Below are 23,131 nucleotides of genomic sequence, written 5' to 3'. Positions count from 1 at the left end.
GTTGTTTCATGTTGTTTTGATTGCTGCATGTTCTGGTGAGCAGCAAAGCCCCTTGACTTAAAGGATGGAATCTGGTTGTCTTGCAGAGGTCAGACCAATGACCTGTTTTTCTTCTGAATTATTTCTTTCCTAAGGTGTCTGAAATACCTGTTTTTCACTATGGAAGATGTATATTCTCTCTTGTTGATGTTTTCAGTGTCCAGGGTAATTTGACACCCCAGTCTCGGATTAAGTCAATTTAATTCTAGGCAGGTATTTTCTAAGAATTTTTCATATTTTCTTAGACCAGTGAGGAGAAACATCTCAAATGAGCAGAATAGGGAATGTATTATTGTGCCTCATTTATATGAGATTTCTGAAGGCTGGGGAAATAGTCTCTGTGTGGAGAAGGAATGGGTAATCAGCTATTAATTTACCACTCAAAAAACCTGCCTAAAAATACTAGCAGAGATGATAGAACCTCTTAGTTCAGCTACTTGACTTGGTTTGATTTTGTAGTAAATTTAATTTAAATGGATGAAGCATATGATGTACACACACCTAATCTTACCAGGGCGAGTGAATTGTGCTTGATGGCTGAGGATTTACATGCGTGGCTTCTGCAAAGTCAATGGTTGCTTGGAGATTCGGCCTTTGCAAGCAAGAGCTTGCCCTGTGGTGTGGCTGTATGGATGGCAATGTCCTGCCAGGGCCACCAAATCTGCCTTGGCTGTCAGAGCTGGGGAATGACTGAGCGCCTCTGTTCTCAGTGCCCTTCCAGGCTAGGGCATCTTATCACACTTATCATAGCAGTGCACCTTGAGAGAGCAGCCTGGGGAGGTGAAATGTTCTGCAGCCTGAACAAATCAAGTTTTCAGCCTCTGTGAGGAGAGGTGGAGAAAGGAATTCTACCCTCACAGTGGCCTGCTGAAACCCTTGGGTACTGTCCCACTGTTGGAAATGACTGTACAGAATAAGTAAAGTTGTCAGATGTTAAAAAGAATTATTTTAGATTTAAGTGCTCAAGGTAAGGGGGTCTTTTCACCCTCTTAATTTTAAAATAAACGTCTTAAAATGTGCCTAAAGAAACTGAAGTTATGAACTGATTTCCCTTGTTCTTGGTGTGGCAAATAATGACTTCTGGCAGTGTTGACTCCCTGTGTTCTTTGAAGTGTTGGCTGTAACCAGAGAGAACAACTTGGAAACTGATGGACCATTGGTTTGTTCTATTGTGGCAGCTCTCCTTTGTTGCTGTGCAAGATAATCAGCTTCTATCTTATCTTTGCATGCCTGTACCTGGTTCAATTTACTTTGCCTTTGTATAAGTTTGGTTTAATCAGCAATGATTGTCATTGAGTTTGTTCGAATCCCAAGTTGTTTACATAAGCTTGGACTGGCCAGTGGCTGGGATTTGGAAAACTGGTCTCTGGAAACAGGCAAACTCTTAGAAGCATGGCTGCATGTGTGTGCACACAGAGATAGGAAGTGAAGGTAGATAGAATATTCCAGTTGCTTGAATCAGGACTCACTGTAGTCAATTATTAAGGGCAACATGGTGTTTACGCCATGCTCTTTGCATATGTTACATCGTGAGGAAAAATCATAACTCCAACTTAAAATCCCATTTTTGCTATTGTTTCCAGACATTCTGCAAACATATTTCCAAACCTACTGGTTCATACTTGTGTAAATGTTGAGGAGGAAAAAAGATCCATAAAACAATTAGTGTGTGTGTGTGCTCACACGTGACTTTTCTTTCAGACTGAAAAATGTTGCACATTGAAGTGCTGTGGTTTTGATGTGAACATTTGTATATTTAGAGATTTTTGTAGCTTGGAATCAGACTTCCCGATTATTCTGTTCTGTTTTTTTTTAAAAAAAAAAAAAAAAGAAAACCTAAATTCTCCAAAGTAAGCATGGCTTTTCCAGGTGGAAAAAAAGCAATATGACTTGATCACAGTCATGTTCCTTTTGCTTCTGTCAATAGCAGAAAGACCTAGGTTTAGCTTTTTTTGTCTCATCAAGACTGTGGTAGTTTGAGGCCAATTCACAGCAGAGCAACCTAACTCTGTCTCTCAATGTGCTTGGTAACTGTTTAATCTGAGAGGAAAAGGGATTGGAAAGCCAACTTTGAGTATTCCAAGGGAGGAGGGAAGACCATTTGCCTGCCCCATGAAAGACAGTGTGCTCATGTCTAGGAGTTGTTGCTGTGGAGGCACCCCTGTTAATTGGGTCAATATCAAGATGTTGATGCTTGGCTCTTGGCAGATTCTGGGATGCAGGTGAGACTCCGAAGTGGCTGAAGGGTTTTGCTGTTCCCTCCTTATTCTCTGCATGCTGCAGTGCAGGCCCTTAGCTACAGTATTGCAAGAAGGTGCTTCTTTGTGACCTGTGTGACTGAAATAGTATTTTTTTCCGTAGGCCCATATGCACCTTCCCACTCTTCTCCTGTTTCCCGATCTGTAACTTGCCAGAAGTCTCATTTTTGCTGTCTGGCTGTCTTGTGACAGAGACCAATCCAAGTTTGCGCCATGAAGAGCTCTAAGTGTCAGTCTAGTTACAGATCAGAAGGGGTCCCCATTTCTCTCTCCCAGTGGGACAGTAGAAGTTCTTAGGTTAAGAAATGCAGATGCAAATAACTGTGTAATTGACAATTATAATAATAATAAAGCCTTGTTTACTTAGTAATTGTCTGTAGTCAGAAAGAAAAGCAATATGAGAAACCAGATCCTCTCAATCTCAACACCCTGCACTTAACACCCTGTTACTTAAGTAACACCCCGAAGCCTCTTTGAAACCACTATCTTTGCATTATTTGTTGCATTCAGTGATTGTTGCATAAAAAATATTGTGGAAATGTATTTTGATTGTTGAAGGGGAAGGAAGGTGAAAAGCTAGGCATCTTCTACGTAAAACGCCTTTTGAAATCACCTCTAGCAATAATTGGGAAAATACAGTTTCTGTTCTGAAATTCATAGTGGGATATGGTTGGGTACTTGAAAAAAAAAATATCATTGGGTCAAGGAATTTTTGTGGGAGAAAAATGACTTTGTAATTGTACTTTTGTTTAGATGTTTCTAAAACCAATGGAAGCAGAAGACTGTAAACTGGCAAACATTAATGCTCAGTGGAGACAGGTTGTGTACAGCAGAGAAATAAAGAACTGTGAAATGCACACATAAAGGTTATACATTTTTTCAGTTTGGGCAGGCTTTCCTGGGAGAGGCCTTCTCTCTTTCCCCATCATCCTTCCAGTATGACTTTTCAAGCCCTTCTGTCATGTTTGCTTTCCTTAAAGAAAAGAATTATCCTACCTTTAAAAGTTGCACAGGAATGATCTTAAAAAAACCCAAAAAACCCCAGTAAGTGCAGTATGCACATTTCTGTGTCTCTGTCAAATGGTTGGTTGGGCAATTCTGGCACACTTCCTTGCCCTGGCTCCTCAAGTGCCAGGGAAAAAAACGTGCAAGGCTGTGTAGATAGGCCTCTTTCAAAACTTCCATTGCAGCTGAATCAAGGCTGGAGTTGAGATTCAATTGCAGTGAACTAATTAGGCTGAGCTCCAAATGCCTGAGCTCTGGATGTGTTACAAACAACGGTGCCAGCATATGCTGCAGGGAACTATGCACAGGCACGGTGCTTAGCTGACTTTAAACTTGGCACTACCTCATTAATTTGGCGTGCTAATAGATTGTTTAATGTGCATTAGTGGCTGAGCACAAAAGCTGTGAAGGCTTGCTCATTCAGTTCCAGATGGAAAATGGTGTCTTGTTGGGGGCAAGGTGTTTTCTGCCTGCCAACAAGAGGTCCAACATGTTTCAGATGTCTTGGAGAGCTGCCAGATGCAAATAAACCTGGTGGGGAGGCTGAGTTACAGCAGAGTGTGTAGACTGGTGAGTTTTTAGGTGGGGTACTAAGCCTCCTCGAGCAGTCATGCTTCATCTGGCATAATGGCCTGTGAGAAGTATTATAATGCCAGTCATGGTAATGGGAGAGCACAGGCATTTGCAAGGCTACAGGAGTAGTTGGTGTGTTTTTTACCTCCTACCAGGAAGATATGTGTGTGAGAGTATGTTTATCCCTATATATATAAAATAAGTAGGAGTATTCAATGCTTTAGTAATCAAATTTAATATTGTTCTTACTGTGAATTTTTAGGCAGTGGTTTGTTTTGTAATGTTTGAGTTGGCTTTATTTTGTTGTTCCTTTTTGTTTGGTTTTTTTTTTTTGGTTTTTGTTTAATAGAAAATTCTGAAGCTGCTCTACATGAAGAGCTTTCTCTGGCTTCCAGGCTGTGCATACCTGGAGGACTACAGAGGTGCTTGGTGTGAGCTTTTCCCTTGTCTGACGTGACCAGTTTTTGACGATATATGTACTTTCTTCTTTTCCTTTTTTTCCTTCTTCATGATACAGAATAGTAAAATAACAGCTATTTTCTGTCCTCAGGGAGCTGAAGGACATTGCACACGGTGCAAAGCAGGGCCTGAGTAAGTGTGTAAGTATAGTGTAAGTAGTTTAAAATAACAAAAACCCAGCACCAAAACCCAATCAAAACCCACAAAACAACAACAAAACCCCAAAATACTGTCCCACATTTCCTCAATGGTAGTTTCTTTCCTTAACAACCATATTTTACAACAGAAAATGTGATACCTGGAAACATTACAATAAAACAGTGACAGGGGCAGCCTTTAGTGTTTTACTAAAGCTTAGTACAAGCAGCATGACAGAAGTCAGGTTTTTTTCTCTGAACTGCTTTAGTGTCAGAACTTCCAGTTGTGTGAGATAATGAACACACATTTGCTCAAAATTGACTGAATCCTTTTTGAGTTTAAGCAAAAAATGTCTGTTAATTTTCACAAGGAGTACATCAAGCACCAAGTCTGCAGCCTTGGAATTTTATCATTTTAAAAGTGACAAACTGCCAAAAATAGGAAATCATACTGCAGGTTGTTAGGTGGCCTTCAGATATCTCTAGCAAAGTGCCCAGTGTAGGTATTTTTATTTTATCTCATCTGTTCTTCACAGTCACTGTGATGATTTAATATTTTGTGAAAAATGTTAACCAAAGTCAAAATAAACCTAGAGCAGGGCTTCTGGATTCTTTTAAGTTTCTTCTGCTTCTGCAAATATTGATGTGGAACTTTGAATTTCATATTAAAGTTCTCATTAGGAACATACATCTCACATATGTTTTGCTAGTGCCAGTGGACTTAGGAGACCTCATTTGACAAGACAGTTTTGTCCCATTTGTAACAGAAAACTGAATTTTTTACTCTTAATTATTAAATCCCTTTTTACATTCTGCTGAGGTTATTTAAAAAGCAATTGCTTTGTTATATAGCTACTCTAGTATTTACTTCAAATGAGAAACATGCTGTTTTTAGTGAACTGATATCATGGATTAGTAGAAAATATCTTTGGTTATCCTAACAAATTGTGCTGTTGATCATAATCTATTAATTTTACTCTTACCCCAAAAATAGAGCATACATTTTCTTTTACAATAATAGGAAATATAATACACTTGTTGGAGTAATATTTGGTTTGATTTTTAAGAAGTCATCATCATCTGTTTAATTTAGCTATGTGAACAGCTATTTTTTGCTCCCTAGTGGGAGCAATTAGTAAAGGTAAAAGGTAAGGACCAGCTAGTAAAGAGAAAAACTTGCATATCCTCATCTCCAAAATTAGGGCAATTGAAACTACTTTCTAGGCATTGTACACCAGATGTGCAGAAATAATTTAAAATTATTTTATTTAGAATAAGGTTTTTTTGTTTGTTTTTTTTTTTTTTTTTTAGCACACTAAGCATCTTAATTCTGTATGAACTTTTACTTTGTCCAGATGGCTGTTGTCTCTTGCCTGTAGTAAATATGTTAAATCACATAACATTTGTGTGCAGGTTTTTTACCATCTCACCAGTAGTTTTGTTGTAGATTTCTAGTTCCTCCCTATGTGTTTTAGACTGGGCAAGAGCACAGGCTCATCCCCTCTGTTAGACCAGAGTGTGGGCACCCTTAAGCTGCTCACTTCAGGCAGCTGGAACTGACACAAGGAGACTGGGCAGGCTTGGATGTGTAGAAATTCGGTGCTCAGAAGTTGCTTGTTTCCTCTGCAAACCTACAATGAATTACTGAAACCTCAGGGATGCTTTTAAATAATATCAACTTTTTTTACAATATTTTCTCATTGCAGTGCTAATATTGCATACTTTTATATGAATTGGATAGTACAGAAAATTGGGTCATGGTTTGAGGACAGAATGTAAATCACCCACCAGGTAACTTCCTTGGATTCTCTCCAAAGACACCAGGTTTAATAGCAGAGGCGAGGATTACAGAGCTCTTGCTCATCCCTTGTATGACAAAGGCTGAGGTCCTTGTAGTGAATGTATTTTTTTTTTTTTCCTGCAGAGTGAGGGATTGCCTTCAAAGAATGTGTTTGTTCCTGCAGCAGCTATCCCCTTCCCAATGTCATCTAAAAATGAGCTGGAATTGGCCAGAGTCTTCTTTTTCACAATAAGCTGCAGGGCACCACAGTTGAAGTAAGGGTGTCTCATCTCTTGTACGGATGCTGACAAGTAGAGCAAAGGAGAATGAATGCAGGAAATGGTTGCTGCTGCTAATCCCATTCTTACACCCTTCAAATGCCTGTGCCCAACTATTTGTGCAGATCAGTGGAGACAGGGGAAGAAAAGAAAATCTTCCATTCTGTGGCTTCAAGAAGTGCTGACCCCGTAAAGAATCAGTGGTGTTTGTATTCTGTACAATGGCTTTATCTGATCTTTACAAACTAATTTTTTTCTCCCTAATATTCATCCTAAATAGATCTAGTAGAGGCTATTTGTTTTTCACCCCTGTCTTAGAAGACACTAAAATGTGGTCAAACCTGACAATGAGTATATAATGAAACGTGTATTGCTTTATTGTAGTGTGAGTAAACTTCATGTGATTGTATGCTGTTATCTTAGCCGTGACCCAGAAAGTATTGATAATTGGTTATCTGAGTACTTCACACAAAATAAACCTGCTCACTTGATGTTTTCTGTGTCAACAGGTCATCCAGCACCCTAGCACTAAGCTGTCTGAGCATCCTGTTTCAACAGCATGTAAAGTATGACAGGCACAGGCATCTAAGTGTTACCCACCCATGTCAGTTGTATGCCTTCATAGTTCTGTTCATTCAAGACAGCTCTTAGTAGATTTTATTTAATTTTATGACATGATCTTATTTGGGCAACTACGTATTTGCACCACAGAAATGAGAAAAAAAGCTACAAGAGCGAGGGAGAAAACAGACCTTGGAAATGCTGCATGTTTTGCAGCACATGCCAGGCTGTAGGTGTACTGTGTTGATGCTGACCCTTCTTGGGTGTCTGAATTGCTTATTGCACTCTGGTTTTCAAGCACTGAGGTTATCTCTTGATGACTTCTGTGGCATTCTTTTGTTGTGTAGCTTTAATAGGCAACATTACACATTCATCAAGTCTCACTGTAAAGTGAAATAGAGAAATTGAACTGACTGTGGAAATGTGATGTACTATGAGAAGAGCCTGATCTCTAGAAAATTTCAGTGTATTGTATCTGCAGGAGTAAAAGGCAACCTGTTTATACCTCTTACATGAAATAACAGATCACATTCAAGCAGGTTTTGATACCAGCTGTCAGCCTCTGCTGAAACTGCTTTTTCTTAGGGATGTTTTCTGTCAGATGCCTTTCTCTTGAAAGAAACACTGCTTGTTTCAGGAAACCTGTATATGGGCTGTGTCTGCTGTTACTGAAATAACACCTGCAAAATGCCATGGGATTATTTTTTTTTTGAGGAATTCTGCTGGAAATGACTTGGTAAGTAATCAAACTGTTTCTAAGTACTTTGAGGAAATCAGTCTGTTTGTTTATACAATGTGTGCTAGCAGTCAATGTGAGCTGGTCAAAACCCACAGCCATGTGTATCTTTAGTTTCCTCCTCCTCCCTGAAACAAATGCAATCTTATGATGCTTCTGTCTGATTAATAAAGTGCAGTGCTGTGTTTTCTTTGGAACTGCAGTCCCTCCATCCCCCTCAAGCACCACATTTGTTGGTTTGAAGCCGACTTCATTGTCTTTCTTTTTTATATGATGCTTTTTTTTGCCTGCTCCCTACCTTCGCTGTGTCTCAGGCATTTTGGTGTGTAGCAGAGACTTTGTGTTCTGTTGAATTTTAGTGGCTGTGAAATACCACAACCATGGGAAACTAATGCAAGTTTTGGACAAGAACTGAAGGAATTAACTCAATTGGAGTAAAGCATCCCATAGGCAGCAATTGATTAACCAAAATAAAATTTGGGTTCACCACTGAGATTAGCACCTACCTTGGTAAAATAAAACTAATATTATACAGAATGTCTTTTAAAAAGTATTTAGAAATTGAACTCTGCTTTGAATAAGTGATTTTTCTCTATAGCTAGGATATAGCATGGTAATGAAAGTAGTTTCTTCACTTTTCCATATTTTTTGACAAATGTAGGGAAGAATGAAATGGTTTTTACAGGATCTTTGTAGGGACAACACTGCTATTGCAATGCAAGGAAGATAAATAGTCATGGGAAAGACAGGCAAGGTGTGTTTTTTTTCCCAAACTGTAAAGTGACTGCTTTATGGAAATGAGCTGAAAAAAATTTGAATTAATGGAATGAAATATAATAGAATTATATGTCTCGGAAAATAGCCGAGACAGTAAGGACTGCATGTAAACTTACTGCTTCCTCACAACTCCTCCAGATGAGTGTTACTGGCTGCCTTGTATCATTTTATAGAGAGGAATGGACCAGAAGAGCTCCATCCCATGGACCTGAAGGAAACCATGAGATTTGCTGTCTGTAACCTTCTCTGCACTTCACATCTCTACCAAATTTGATACTAATCCAGACAGTTTTTAAGGATGCATCTCTGCTGCTCTCCTAGAGCCAGGTGTGGATTACAGCTGAGCTGTGCCTGCTGGATCAGCCTGGATGGAGCTGTGTTAGGCATGGAGGCAGAGGGGATGCATGTGCAAACCCTGCACTTGCTCCAGCTGATGGATGTGAGCTGGCTCTGGCCCAAAAGCTTGCTAGCTGCAGCAGTGCTGCAGCAGTGCAGGGTTGTGCCTGTCCTGGCAAAGGGCTCAGCAGCACAAGCAGACACCAACAATCCTGGCTGGCACTGGGACCAAAGCCTGAGAGAGGCTGTGACTCCACCTGGCTGGGTAGAGACCCTGCTATATGCTATAGCATGAGCTTCTAGAGCAGGGATCCTCGTACCTTGTGCCTCCTTACGTCACCTAGTGCTCTGGGGATATTTATGGCCTCTAGGATGAAGTGACAGTACATGCAGGTAGCCGGTCTGTGCTTCTGAGTTTACCCCTGCTACTGCTCTGGTGCCTCAGAGCGCTTTGCTTTCAGTGCCCTTGGATCTGTGTGAGTGCAGTGCCATCAGGGACTGGCTGACTACTCTATCCTAAATAAGGTTTTTAGCCTTCTTACCCCCTGAGTCACAAGTTCAGTGGAAGTTGGAGGCTGTTTGTTCTAGATGTGGTAAATAACACAATCTGACTGCTCTCTCCTCTGGCACCCATGTCCAAAGCTGTTATCGGCATTGCTGTGGCATGTTTGATTTAGGGGCAAATTGGCACCTCTCTGACAAGTGCTGGAATGTCCCAGTCTGTCCTTGGGGTGTTGTTGGCATCTTTCACACCAATAAACCCTCATCAAGAGTCGTGATCATGGGCAAACACCAGCCAAGTGCACAAAAGCGCTTATCGCCTGCCAGGCTGTGCATTCATAAAAAGCAAAGCCATAAAAACCTCCAGTGGCTGGCAATTCCAGAGCTTTCTGTTAGACTTGAAAAGAAGTCCTGAAGAACACAGGCTTCTTATCAATTTTAATTGCTGGGCAGTGGAGGGCTGCCGTTTGTTTAACGTCATTTGGTGTTAGCAGCTCTGACACTGCGTTGCAGAGATGTTTCAGGCCAGCAGCGTTCTGCTGAATGCAAAATTAAATTCAGCAGAAATCCTTTGTTTTCAGGAAAGAACTGGGGTTGAACAGTTGAATTGAACAAATAAGGAAATGCAAAATGGAATGTTGAGAACAGATTGACTGGAGGTAAACGGGGAAAAGTGAAGATGTTAAATTCTAGAAAGCTGAGGTTTAAAAGTAGAGATGCTGCTATATTGTAATTGCTTTTCATTGCTGTTGAAAATAAGTTCTGTATTACCTAATCCTTTTAGATTGCCTTTTAAAATGTTGCAGTCTCGCTTATCCACTTATTCTGAAAACAGACAAACTTCAGGGTTAATGTTCACTGAATGGCCCTGTACTCCTGGCACACACTATGAGTCAAAATTCATGCCACCTTTAGGGAACTGGGCCAGACAAAAAAACACTTTGAACAGTTGCATCAACATTTGTATATGGCTTTGCCTGTCAGATTTTGGTTTTGAATTGACTTGCTGGATTTGAGCAGTTGTCAGATTCCATGAAGGCCTGGATCAGTAGAAACCTGGTAGATGTGCAGGTTTTGGAAATGCCAATCAAGCATTTTAAATGCAATTAAAAGTGCATCTGAACCACTTTTAAACAAAAGAACAGTAAGAAAACTCATTGAAAATTACTCTGAAACCACAACTCTAAAACAAGAAGCTGGTATGAAAAAAATGTGTATTTTATGGCAGCTGACAGGAAGCAGATTGACAGCAGTTAGTTAATCAGGAGTAGCTGCAATGGAAACTGCTTCTCTGACCTCAGGTCTACGCCTTAAGTAGCAGAGGTATCTCATCTATCTCTGCTGTGGTTTTCACACATGGCTATGGAAGATATGTTGGAATGTCCCTAGCTGACTTGCAGTGAGACCTGAATTCGCTTGTTTCTGTAGCAGCTTTGAAAATCTCTAAATGAGACTTGATCAGAACAAAACAATTCTTGAAGTGTGACTGTGGCTGTTTGCATTTAATGCTTCATCCCTTTGTTGAGATGGTTAAGGAAGCCTTTTGTTTTGATGGGTAATTTGTTGGCAGCTGTCTATTCCCAAAGCAATTGGGGAAGGGGAACAAAAATAATATGTAATACTAGTGACTGATAATAAGGACATCCTCATTTTGGTGCCTTCCAAGTACAGGTAGAGAATAGATACCAGTGCCTCTCCTACAAACTCCTACACTTCTGGTTAGTGAAGTAGCAAAGAAATAACAATGTCTGAATTTTTGTTATCGTTGTATATGTATCTGTCTTCATTTGAAATTCTTTCTCCTTCAGCATTTTGTTTCTTTTTTTTTTTTTTTGTGTGTGTGTGTTTCTGAACTTCTTTGGACTCTTGGGAGAGCAGTTGTGTATTAGATTAGGAAAAGCAGCAATAAGAAGCTAGAGAAGTTGTTTACTTTCTGTGTTAAAGTCTGTCCACACTTGAAGTGGAAGGAAACTGCTTTTCCTTGTTGCCACTTGCCAGGATTTGTGTTGGTTTTGTTTTTGTTTTTTTTTCTCTTTTCCTCCTGCATAAGGAATTTCACAGCTGAAACTGCTTTGGCTTATGAAATGCCGAGCTATTGATGTGTCTATAGTTAATTTATGGAGAGGAACACTCCTGCTGGAATAATGCATAGCCAAGCTATTACTGGCTGGCTACTTCTGTGTGATGAAAGAGAAGCAAGAGCTGGAATCAGTTGGTTTTCAAGTGGTCATCAGTTCAAGACTTTTAATTCAGAGTATCCTGGCAGTGTTACTATGCTTCTGCCTTCTGCTTGGATGGATGGGAGGTGTGGATTTTTTTCACTTCTCACCTTGATTTATCTTGATGTTTCCTCATATTTTTTAGCTTTTATTTTTCTCATCAATTAGGAAATGTTTACCTTTCAAGGAAAAAAAAAATATTTCTAAACATTTGCAATTCCAGCCAGAGAATGGATTTGCAATTTTGTCTGCAGCAAGCAGTTCCTGTTACTCACAAAACGGGAGTGGCTTTTTAATAAAGGTGCCAGATCTCTGCTATGCAATTACCATAAAATAACCTGTGCAGCAATTCTGTATTGTGAGCAGCTTGACAACCAAAACACTTTTTGAATTGCTTGTAAGCTCTGGTGAGGAAATAAATTTTGAAGAGCAAACTTTAATGCTTAATGTTTCTAGGTTGGAAAATCTGTCCTTAACCCAGCGTGTAATACAAATGCATCTGCATACTCAGCCTGGTTAGCCAGGAGACTTGTTGAGATAAGAACTAGGAACTCTGCAGAAGGTACGGTGTACATAGCTACGAATATCTATTTTGAATAATTGGGTGAACATTGGCACCTATTGAAAGGCACTGGCTCTTTCAGGCCTGCAATGATATTAGATGTGCTGTAATCTGCTTTGAGCACAGCTGATCTTTTAAGCAGTTTTACTGTCAGGCTGCCTTTTTTTGTGTGTGTGTGCATGCAGTGCTTAACCAAAAAAACCACACCGCTGCATGGTGGAGGTTGCTAGGTACTAGGGCAATGCAAACAATAAATAATAGGGATCATGCTGGAGTCTTCTGATGAAGTGTAATGTGACACAGCCTCCACAGTAATTGCTCTTTTTTTTGCTAGCCTCAAGCAGAACTATCTTTAAGGCTGGAACACATCCTTTTAAAATAGAGCGCAGTGTGTGGAATGAAAGGTGTCATAAGCAACTAAAAGACATCAGTGGTGGATGGTCACGAAAGGAACCTTGTTTGGAGCCAGCCCAGTGAGTTGCAGCCTGTGTCCTGGGGAGTGTGGGCCCCTGCAGGCCAGCCACCAGGATGGGCCTTCTGAGAAACTCAGTTTCTGATCTCTTCCAGGGAGTTATGCAGGACAATCTGTTTTGTTTTCAGAGATAATTTTATTTTCTTATTGTGTTAATTTGTATTTTGGTTTTAATTCTTCTTTGAAGGTATAAGTCTTGCTGATTTCAGTGTAATACAATATTTGAAATGCTGAGTATTTAAAAAAAGAGTAATAAAACCCTTGCTGTATAAGTGTTCATTCAGAGAGTACTCAAGCATACTTTAGTCTCTGATGAGATGCACTCTCATTTGTTTTTCGTCATCTTGACCTGTGAGTCAAGGGCCTGCCAAGTGCACATTTGCTCTGATTGTTAGAAAAAACAGGAGGAGATAGAAAGCTGAGGAGAAATACAGAGTAAGGAAGGGGCAGAGGTTTATGTAATACCCGCTAAAGCAGTGAGGTTAAACAGATAAGTTATCAGTGTGGTGGTGAAATTAACCCAACAGGTAGGTTACTAATGAAGAGCACTCCAAGCTCTCAGAACATTGTTGGTCAGATAACTGAAGTAACAGACTGGGAAGCACTTGTTTATCCTTCTTCCTTTATGATGTCTGTATGTGTTTCCACAGCATAGAAAGTCCCCAGTGTGTGATTAGGGGCAGGGCTGTAAAAGCTTGGAAAGTCTCCTCAGTGTTTGCTCAGTGGGGCTTCCACACCTAAAGACTGCTGTCTGCATTCTTTTATAATCCTCTGGCTTCTGAGCCATTTGAAAGCTGTGATTTCAGGTGTGTGTAGAAGGCTTTTATGAATCTATTACTGTGCAGTTTTCAGGCACCTGGCAGGAACCATCTCTCTGGTAAGTCTAAAGTTATGGTGAATAAGAGGCCCCAAAAATCAAGCTGACTCCTCCTCCTAGAAAAATATTCTGCCAAGGTTGACCTTAGCAAAGTCCAGAATCCATCATTAATTTTTGCCTGTACATTCTTTCACATCTTTTAACACATTCCTTCCCCTTTGTTAGAGTGACTGTTTATCTATTTGCTGGTGACTGGCCATTGTGTGTGTCCTGTGTGCTCAGAATGGCAGGTGGCTAACCTTTTACTGGCTGGCAGAGGGTTTTCTGAACTCAAATTCAGTGCTGTAAATTTCTCTGCTACCTGGCAGGTAGATTTGCATATGCATGAAATTGCAGTGAAACTCTTAATTAGGTTGATCATCATCTCCCATTACAAAAAAGCATTCTAAGCTTGTTTGCTGTCTGCATCACTACTACGCCTTAGCTCCTCCTGTCTGTAAACGGTGCTTGAGTCGCTGTGTGAACCCATTCTTTGCTTTGCTTGAAAGAAAGTGCCCAGAAACAGAGGGAAGCAATGTGTTTCCTTTTGGGTCAAACTAAAAATCGGGTTGGAACTCAGTATGTATATGAAGTACTATTAAATCTGGGATATTTTTCAAATTTTTTGCTTGAGAATGCATCAGCTGAGGCAAAGATCAGTTACTTTATGGTGTCTGATGCAAAGAATGGCCAGAATTTTTTGTGTGCTTTTGGCTCAGCACAGCTTCAGGTGATGATAATAAATGAACTTGAAGTAGTAATTGTACTTTTGTATCTAGAATATAAATAATACATTATGTGTACTGGACAGATTTTCTAATTGATTTTCTGTGTATGAAATTTTCATTGCTGCTTAGACAACACAATTCTGCTGGCAATTAAAGATATCTGTGCACTTAGGAGTCTGGGGGAAAAAAAAAATCCTGAAAAACTTAAAGCCAAAATACTAAAGAGGAAAAAAAAAAAAAGCATGAAACAAGGCAAACCCCTAAAATCCTCACCTTAGTATTCACTGCTCAGAATTAAAGATAATACAGGAAAGTAAATAAATGTTTTAGTTATTAATGGCTTCTCTAGTGCAAATACTAAATATCTAGAAGGTCCTTATTTTGCCACATAGTGCAGCTTGGCAAGGAAAATCACTGAGACTGAAATCATTAATGTTGCTGCCTTAAATCTTGAGAGTTAAAACACTGAAGGTTACCTGTCATTGCATAATCTTTAGGTATAATTTATTTTTCCTGATTATTTGGGAAACAATTATGTAAAATCTAGTTTCAGAGTGTACAGTAGCTGAGGTTAAAGTTGGAGGGAGGAAAAAATTTATTAAAATAACCTAGGGTGAGTGGTTATGGTTTGGTTTTCTGCAGGTATTTAGTACCAGAACACCCTACTGTGGCTCTTGTAAAGACAGTCTTGCTAGTGGTGAAAACTGACTCAAAATGTTGTATATTTTAGCAAATTATTTTTCTAGCATAGCATATGACCACAGCCAAAAAACTAAATCATATTTTGTCTAACTTTTAAAATCTATTTTCAGCATCCAATTTTCTTCTAGGGGAGGGTACATTGGAAGAGAATAGGAAAAGCAAGTAGAAAAACTAGCAGCTTTTGTCTCATAATGAGACCTTTTAGAACAATCTGTTCAGTTTAAGCACTTGGGATATGAAATCATTCTTAGGTAGCTTGTACATACTTGTGTTTATCTCCTTGAAGAGCTTTGGGTATGCATTCAAGTTAAACCCTTGCATCCTCCAGATCACAAGCAAAAAAATAAACCAACAAAACCCAATCCTCAGGAAAGACAAAAAACTATAGAAAGACTTTTTATAGTTGTTGTTTTTTTTTTTTTTAATATGCTGGGAATATTTTTGAGGGGAGGTCACAGATAGTAAATTCTTCTTGAAGCGAGTGGGATGTTAAATGTTTTCTTCCCAAGGCTACCTTAGTGTTCAAGTCCTTTGTTTTGTATTTTACTATGTGATGCCTAGAAGAGGACCTGACAACACACAGAAATCCCACCAATACCTAGCAAATAGCATGGTCTTGCTTTGCAATCCCCTATCTCCTTCTTTTTAGCAGTTTTTCTTTTCTTAGACTCCTGAGTTCCTAAAAGGAGAGCATATCTTTATCATAATAATTTATCATAATTTATAAGTGTCTTTTCAAACGACAGCAACAATGAGATGGTGTTTTAGGAAAGCAGCTACAGGAGAAATGGGTAAACTGTCCTTCAAAGATGCTTTGCTTGGTTTGGGACATCTGTTGTTCCGAATAACCTGTTGGTAACACCTTTTGTTTAACAAGTGTTAGGCAGAAGTGACAGCAAACAGTAGCCTTCTTTATTAATCTGTTTTTGTGCTAAACACAATAGTCCAGGGATGAGTAAAGAATACAGATAGTAGTCACACACTGAAAATATTTTCAGATGTCTTTTTTTCTGCTTTTTGTTGTGGTGGCTTCTAGGAACACCGATTGTTTGCACCCCTGGAGCACTTAAAAAAGCCCACCAAAGAGCAAAGCAAAACCACCAAAAAGAAGCAAAAAAATGAAGAGGCAAAAGGTGCCTAAGAACACTGAGAGCTAGCTGCCATTTCTGGCAAGGCAGTCTGCATTAATAAGCTTGGCACTCATCATTTTATGGGTGTATTTTATTGTTTCTGCATGTGCATTTGATTACCCAGAAGACTTTTAGTTTCCTGCCCCCTCAAGGTGGAAAACCACAACAGTTATAGCCATCAGTGTAATCGGACATGCAAACAGTGACCTTGAATGCGTTGGACTTGTTTCCTTGCTTAATTTGGGAGCCGCTGGTAAAAAGCCATTCAAATAGAACAAGTTTGAAAGCGATGCAGGGATCTAGGGGAAACAGCGTTACGAGCTGCACTTGGCTTATTTACAGTTAATGAGTTAGTGTTACAAATGTTGTGACGAAGGGACAAAGGCTGTTTGCGTCAAGAGCTCCCACCTTGTGTATCAGGCCCAGCGAGGAAGAAGCCCTGTGTGTGAACAATAGCACGTGGAGATAGCATGGGCTGTTCATCTGCTGCCTGCTCATCAGGCTGGATTGTTGTGCAGCGCAGTCAACACACCTGGGAGGAAAAGATGTGTGCCATTCTGCAGGTGGATGTGCTCCTGTGTTACTCTGTCAGCTTGGAGGGGTTTTTTAATATCCTTCGCCCCCTGTAAGCATGGTGAGCCCTTAGCTCTCTGCCCTCTGCAAGCCTCAGAGCGCAATGCGCTGGCAGTGTGCTGTGGAGTGCTCCATTGTTGCTGTCTTTGCCAGTTTCTGTGTGTACCTGAGCCCGTTCTTCTCTGAGCCACTGTGTGTGTGGCATCTTTGCAGCTGATAAACTCTGTAAAAGAGGAACTCTCTTGGGATGATGAGTTCTGTAACCTGGAGTCAAAACTGCAACAAAGAGAGCTTGAGTGACTGAATAATCAGCAGCGTGTCAGAGAGGCAAAACTAGATGAATTATTTTTGATTGCCCCAAAGTTGCATTAATTCCCCAGATATGCTGGAAATTGTTTCCCGAGATACCAAACAATGATCATGTGTGGGCATCCCCTTGGACTTTGTCTGCATTTATTTAACCCTTCTTGAAGACTACCTAATTCTAAAATATGCTGTTAGAGAGCTAATAAAAATTCAATACAGACTGAAAACCTCCAAATATCCCCCTGTTGAATATTCTCTTCTTGAAAATTTCTGCTTCTCTCTCTCTTTTTTTTTTTTAATTTTCATGGGTCACGAAAAAATATTTTGAATTGGACATTTTATGTGTCTGCTTGGTCCTTCTGCAGCAGTAACAGATCAGGAGGAAAGAAGTGAGTTTAGAAGACAAGAAAATGGGTGAGGGAGAAAAGAACATAATCACCAACCTTTTCCCCCTAAAGTTACAGCAGAGACAGGATTTAAACTCCACAACTTTTTGGATAAAGCTGCAAGTCTCTTGGGTAGGATTTGATCACAGTGTGTGGTGGAATGTCTCAAAACATGACAGAGGCAGTCCCTGGAAGCCTGGAAATCAAACTACTCTTCAAGACCTTTAGGTAGCATCTGCTGCCAAAGGAGTGTGTGTTGGAACATTTGTGACCTGACAGTAACCAGGCTGATCTCTGGAAGAATAACTTGTAATTAGGAAATTCTTGATGCAATTTTTCTAACCCCTGGAAGTTACCTGATGAGTCTGTCCTGCTTACTCTCAGGCACTTTGTGAGGCCTGCTGGTCAAAGCACATTATGTGGACTCTCTTTTCTTTAGTCTGAAGTAAGGTCTCGTTTTTAAGTGTACTTTTTCTTTTTTGACTTTTCCCCCCCCCTCTTAAACTTCAGTGTAGCTGCTGTTGTGATGGGTTGCCATCCACAAATGATGTCTTTCTTAAGAAAAACATCAAACCACTTAAGGCATATTTTTTTCCTTTTCTCTTCCCGATGAGGACTGATGAAGAACAAGGGAGTGACTGTCACTTCCACACTATGTTTGTGCTGGGGTTGTGGACAGAAGTAAAAGAACCAGAGACTTTTTTCTCATACTAAATCTAAAAGACTTATTCATGCAGGGATTTCTCTCCTGGTGGAAATAAATTTCCTTTACTAATTCCCAAAATCTGTGGGAAAAGACTGTTAGCATTCTGTGGGACTTGACTGACATCATCAGTCTTGCACCCTGAATTCTCCATATGATAAAAAAAATCACCAGAAATTGCAAAATGCCATCATGGATCTTTCAAGCAGACAGTCTTCCGGATTGTGTGGTGACTGATAAGTCACTCACAGGGTTCCTCCAAATGTGTGATTTGAAGGGAGTAGCTGTTGTATCTTTCTCCCTGATTTTTGGATTTGTGGAGTTCTGTACCGTGTCACCCCAGAGATATGGAACAACAGGATTTCATTCTTTTAGAAATGAGAAGATTAAGCAGGACTAGCTGGAGAAGGATGAGGAAAGGGCTGTCTGTCATAGCATGGTAAATTGTTACTTCTCATTAAATCCTCCTCTGAACTATATAGAACCAGACAAGGATGTGCGAGTCTATTCTGGGTCAAAGCCCAGGAAACCTGTGAATCTTTTTGCTTGCATTTCTTTAGAAAGTATGCTGTGAACTTTATATCCTGAAAAGTCAATTTCCAGATGGTTTCAGACAGATGAATTTTGTGATGCAAGGGATTTCCTTTTTCCTGATTGCTCCATTGTTGGCTTCTTGCCCTCATGTCTGTGCCTTGGTGGATGTAGCTTTTGTGGGTGAACTTCCAGTGAAGTTGAATGAGTGCAGTCTGTGGCAATCTTAGCTACAGCAGGACACTGGAAATAGGGTGTAGGCCGTGACTTTTTCAGCTGTAGCACAGAGAAATATCTCTGCTCTATTCTTTTGTTTTGGCTGTTTTGAAGATGGGTGCAACTTTTATCTTTTTCAGCTGTCAGGGGGACTCTACCTGTGTGACAAATCACAGTCACATAGGCCATCTCCCTCAAGACCCTCAGACACAATGTGTCCTGCTATAGGATGAGTTCTCTCAAGTCATCCCTAACTCAATCTGGTTTTCTTTCTGGTAGTGTATCTCCTCCTTGAACCTTGCATCCAAGCGCAGATAGAGTATGAGGCAAAGAGGGCATTGGCTTTTCTGTGCCATCAAATCCCCCATTCTATTGAGCAATAAGCCTGTGTTTCCCTTTTTCAGTCTTTTGCTGCTGATGTAGCAGAAGCTCTTCTGGATGCCTTTGGCATCGCATCCAAGTGCCAGCTCTAGCCAAGCTTTGGGAGCCCACGGCGCCTGGTGTTCGCAAGCTGTCTCCTGTCCAAGCCTGACCCCGTCTAGTTGCCAAGGCTGCTGATATCTAGGGTGTTGAGGGTGATGTCATGACGTGTACGATGGACCACAAGAGGTAAAACTTGCAGAATGTTTTGTGATTTCAGAGAACAAAGTAATCGCACAGCTTCTAAAGGAAGTGTGTGCCTGCATATAGCTGTGCATGTCCCATTCAGGCTCTGTGCAGTTCCACAAAGCAAGGTGTTCTTTCACCTTCTAAGACCGGAGGTGTGTAGCTGAGAAAAGATAAATTTTGACTTGGGACACCGATCTGTAAGTTTTAACATAAATTTCTTAAAGTAATTTCTTATAGAGCTTAATCTTTGATGGAAGAAATGGTGTGGATAATGGTGTGGTGGAAATGGTGTGCTGCTTTTCTTCTATCCTTAAACATGTAATAAATTTAGCTTTAAACTTCATTCTGAGTGATGAGAAGGCAGTAGCTAATTGTTCTGTATTGGTGCTACATGATGTGGTAATGACTTGGAATACTGTACTATCTTACACTGAAATGATTGCAAGTCAGTCTCTCTCTTTGCATGGTGTGCAGTAATACCCATGAATCTGTATTTATACTGCTTTGGATTAAAGATGGTTTTATTGCTGACTTGGGTAAAATACCTGCACTGGAGTCACAACTTCAGACTTTCTCCTTTGTTCCCCTTCCACCAATTTAAAATTGGAAACACAAATTTCCCTGTCTTTACTAGAAGCAAGACACGTTTGATATTTCACACTCACGCTTGATTTCTTGGGTAGCTGATACGTCTTTGAAGGTCTTGGTACTCTGGATGTCTTGGCTTGATCACTGCTTGAATGCTCATTTCCTCATTGCCAAGTTCTACACCTTGCTCAATGTTAACAAGGCCAGAAAGAAATACTGGAAGCTTTGCCCATCATAACATTTGAAAGCTCATATGGGTTTGCAAGAAGCTAATGAAGCCTCAGCAGAGCTTAGCTGCCTTATAATAGACAAGAATTAATTTATGTCAGTCCAGAATGCTCCTGTGAGGACTTGTCTTGCTGGAAAGACTGAGTGGTGTAAAGGGATCTGTGTCTGTGCCCACTGCTGTGGTGTGCTCCTCACCTACATGTAAGTAGAGATCTCTGCTCTACACAAAATCCTGAATCAAACAATGGGTTTATGTGCATAATTAATACCTCCTTGGTATTTGGGAAGTTAATGGAATAGAAACAGATTCTTCAAAGAATGGTGCATTTCAACCCTTTGTTAGCTACATCACAACATAAAAATAAAGAAAAAAATCACCTGGCTACAGTGCTGGACACTTTCTCTGATAGGAAGCACTGGTCTTCTCTAATGCTCTAGATTGTTACATGGGGTTTTATCTTCAATACAGATTCTTATTTTTCTAATATAAGATGCAAGGAGCAATAGAGGGTTCTGGGTCCCTTTTGGCACATGAAACTTAGACAAGTTATTACCTCTTATATTGTATTTGAATTACTACTTTGTTTTATTTTTGATAAATTCAGTCTTGCTCTGCTTGTAAACATACATGCTGCTGCTATAATGCACTTTTTTCCCTTTTTTTTTTAATTGGATGACTGCCCTTTTTCTGTTCTGTTATCATTCCCAGTGGTCTCCCTCTTTCAGCTGCTCTCAGGTATAAGCTACATGACTTCTGTTTTTAAGGCCTTTAGCTTACCCACTCTGTATAATTTTCTCAGTGTCCTAAGGCTAACTTTAAGGGACTCTTATAAACTTCTGCTTTTTGCTTCCATCCCTTTGAGTGAAATTATCAAGCAAATACTTTCTCCCTGTGTTTAGAAGTGACTCTTCTGTAAGCCGCCTCAAGAAGATGCAAATTTCTTACTACTTAAGCAGCTACATAGCTTGTCAGGATGTTAAAGATGAAAGACGGATGTTAAAAATGAGGCTGAGAAGGAACCTTTGGCATGGCCAAAACGGTTTCAGTGTTTGTCCCACATCCTCCATGCCCCAGCCCCTCAGGCAGGATGTCTCCCTTTTGCCAAGGTGGGGGCTGCAGGGATTGTTCTCTGTCACCCTGAAAATTAAGCCTTCTGATAATGTTTTCATAGTTTTAGTTACTTTCCCATGAAAGTTCTATAAACATAAGTTGTTTATCACATTCCTTCTAAGAAATGTCTTTTGATAGACGTTTTGCCTGACCAGTGTGCTTGGGAAAGTGGTAACTTAATTATCCAATCCCTGGTCATTGCTGAGAATCTATAAATACTGGAGTCAGAGAATAAAGGTTGGTTCTTTCCTGTTCTAACACTGAGAAGTGTTCATGTGAATCATTTCATGTCCTTTAGTGACAGCTCTCGCCCTTCCTCAGAAGACAAGAGAGCACCAGGAATGCAAATGGATTGGGTCAGGGTCTTTCTTGAGGGTGGTCCCAGTTTTTCAGGTCTTCCCCCTTGAGCTGGCTGACCAGCAGGGTGCTCAGCATTGGGCACCAGGGGAGGTGGCCAGCAAGCTGGTGGTGCTGGATTTGTTGGGATGCAGCAGCTTTGTCCCTTCTGCTCTGACATCTGCAGTGTCCACGCTGAGGCTTGGTGGTGGCTTTACTGGGACTCGGGAATGGTTCAGAGGTGCTGACTTCTGCCTGCCCAGTGTGACTTACATGAGTCTGCTCTCCCTTTGCCTGCTGGCTTCTGTGCAAACAGCTGGCCCAGCTGTGTGGAACTCACTCTTGGAAGCCAGGTCCTTTGGGATCTATCTTCAGCTCTGCATCACACGTGCTACGTGACCTTGTACAAGTCACTTAATCTCCCTGCTGTTCAGTTCTCTTTGCTGGCAGATGAAGACGATGATTGCTTCACAGGTCACTGCAGTGGATATTCACATGCACTTAGGAAGTAGAAAGTAGCTGACATCCACTTTCTTTTTTCTTTTACAGTTTTTACCTGACCAAAGCATGTGCTCTGTGCCTGCAGACTTGCAATACACAGCATGCAGTATGCTTTCAATAAAGGTCAATCTGGAAGAGCAAGGGAACTACATGAGATCAGAAAGAATATTGGGGTAGAAGTTATGCAGAACTTTAATTTCTTGGTTTGTGACGTATTTTTGAAGTCTTAGATTTTTTGCATGACAGCCTCATAGCTGGTGAGTAAGAAGGGGGTGGAATTTAAGTAAAAAGCAGATTAAGAAAACTAGATACTGCTGAATTTCTTTAAAACTAGTTCCCAGAGAAGTTATAGGTGGCCCATCCCTGGTAGTGTTCAAGGCCAGGTTGGATGGGGCTCTGAGCAATCTGGTCTAGTGGAAGCTGACCTTGCCTATGGCAGGGGTTTGGAACTAGTTGATCTTTAAGGCCCCTTCCAACCCAAACCATTTTATGCTTCAGTGATCTGATCTGATCTTCTTTATCCCATTGTATCACTAAAAAAAAAAAAAGAAATTGAAAAGTTAGAGTCCTATTTCTTTTTATCTCTTTATTAAGTTAGGCAGCAAGCTCATTAATCAGCACAACTCCTTGGGTCCAAGCACACTTTCCTGCATGTGGAGGAAGGCCAGTTTGATTTTTCAGCTGTGATTAATGAAACATTTTCTGAAGAGATAGATTTAAGGCAGACACGTGTGTGAAGCCTGAAAGTACCATTTCAGAATGCATTGATTTTTGAGCAATGCATGTGCTTTTTGAGCACGTGCTTTTTTAGTGTTTGTGTATGGGAAACCATACCTAAGTTTCTTAACAGGGTTTTGACACAACTGACTTTGGAAGTGTGTGAGTAATGACATGTAGTGAAATACGTGCTCTACCCTCATTCTGACCTTCTATT

General features: G+C 40.4%; 1 protein-coding gene across 3 annotated transcripts in view; it reads left to right on the top strand.

The window, feature by feature from the left end:
- Positions 1 to 23,131, top strand: part of KCNQ1 (potassium voltage-gated channel subfamily Q member 1) — a 334,459-nt gene that overhangs the window by 3,849 nt on the left and 307,479 nt on the right. The window contains exon 1 of one of the 3 annotated variants that reach the window (XM_058855435.1): positions 19,589 to 19,630. The exons of the other annotated variants lie outside the window; for them this stretch is intronic. The gene's annotated coding sequence lies outside the window, so the exon portion shown is untranslated. Of the gene's footprint in view, positions 1 to 19,588; positions 19,631 to 23,131 lie in introns of those variants that run through there. 3 annotated transcript variants of the gene reach the window in all.

This window comes from Poecile atricapillus, chromosome 1 (assembly GCF_030490865.1).
Source record: "Poecile atricapillus isolate bPoeAtr1 chromosome 1, bPoeAtr1.hap1, whole genome shotgun sequence".
Taxonomy (NCBI): Eukaryota; Metazoa; Chordata; class Aves; order Passeriformes; family Paridae; genus Poecile; species Poecile atricapillus.
This window is presented reverse-complemented; position numbering and strand designations above follow the sequence as displayed.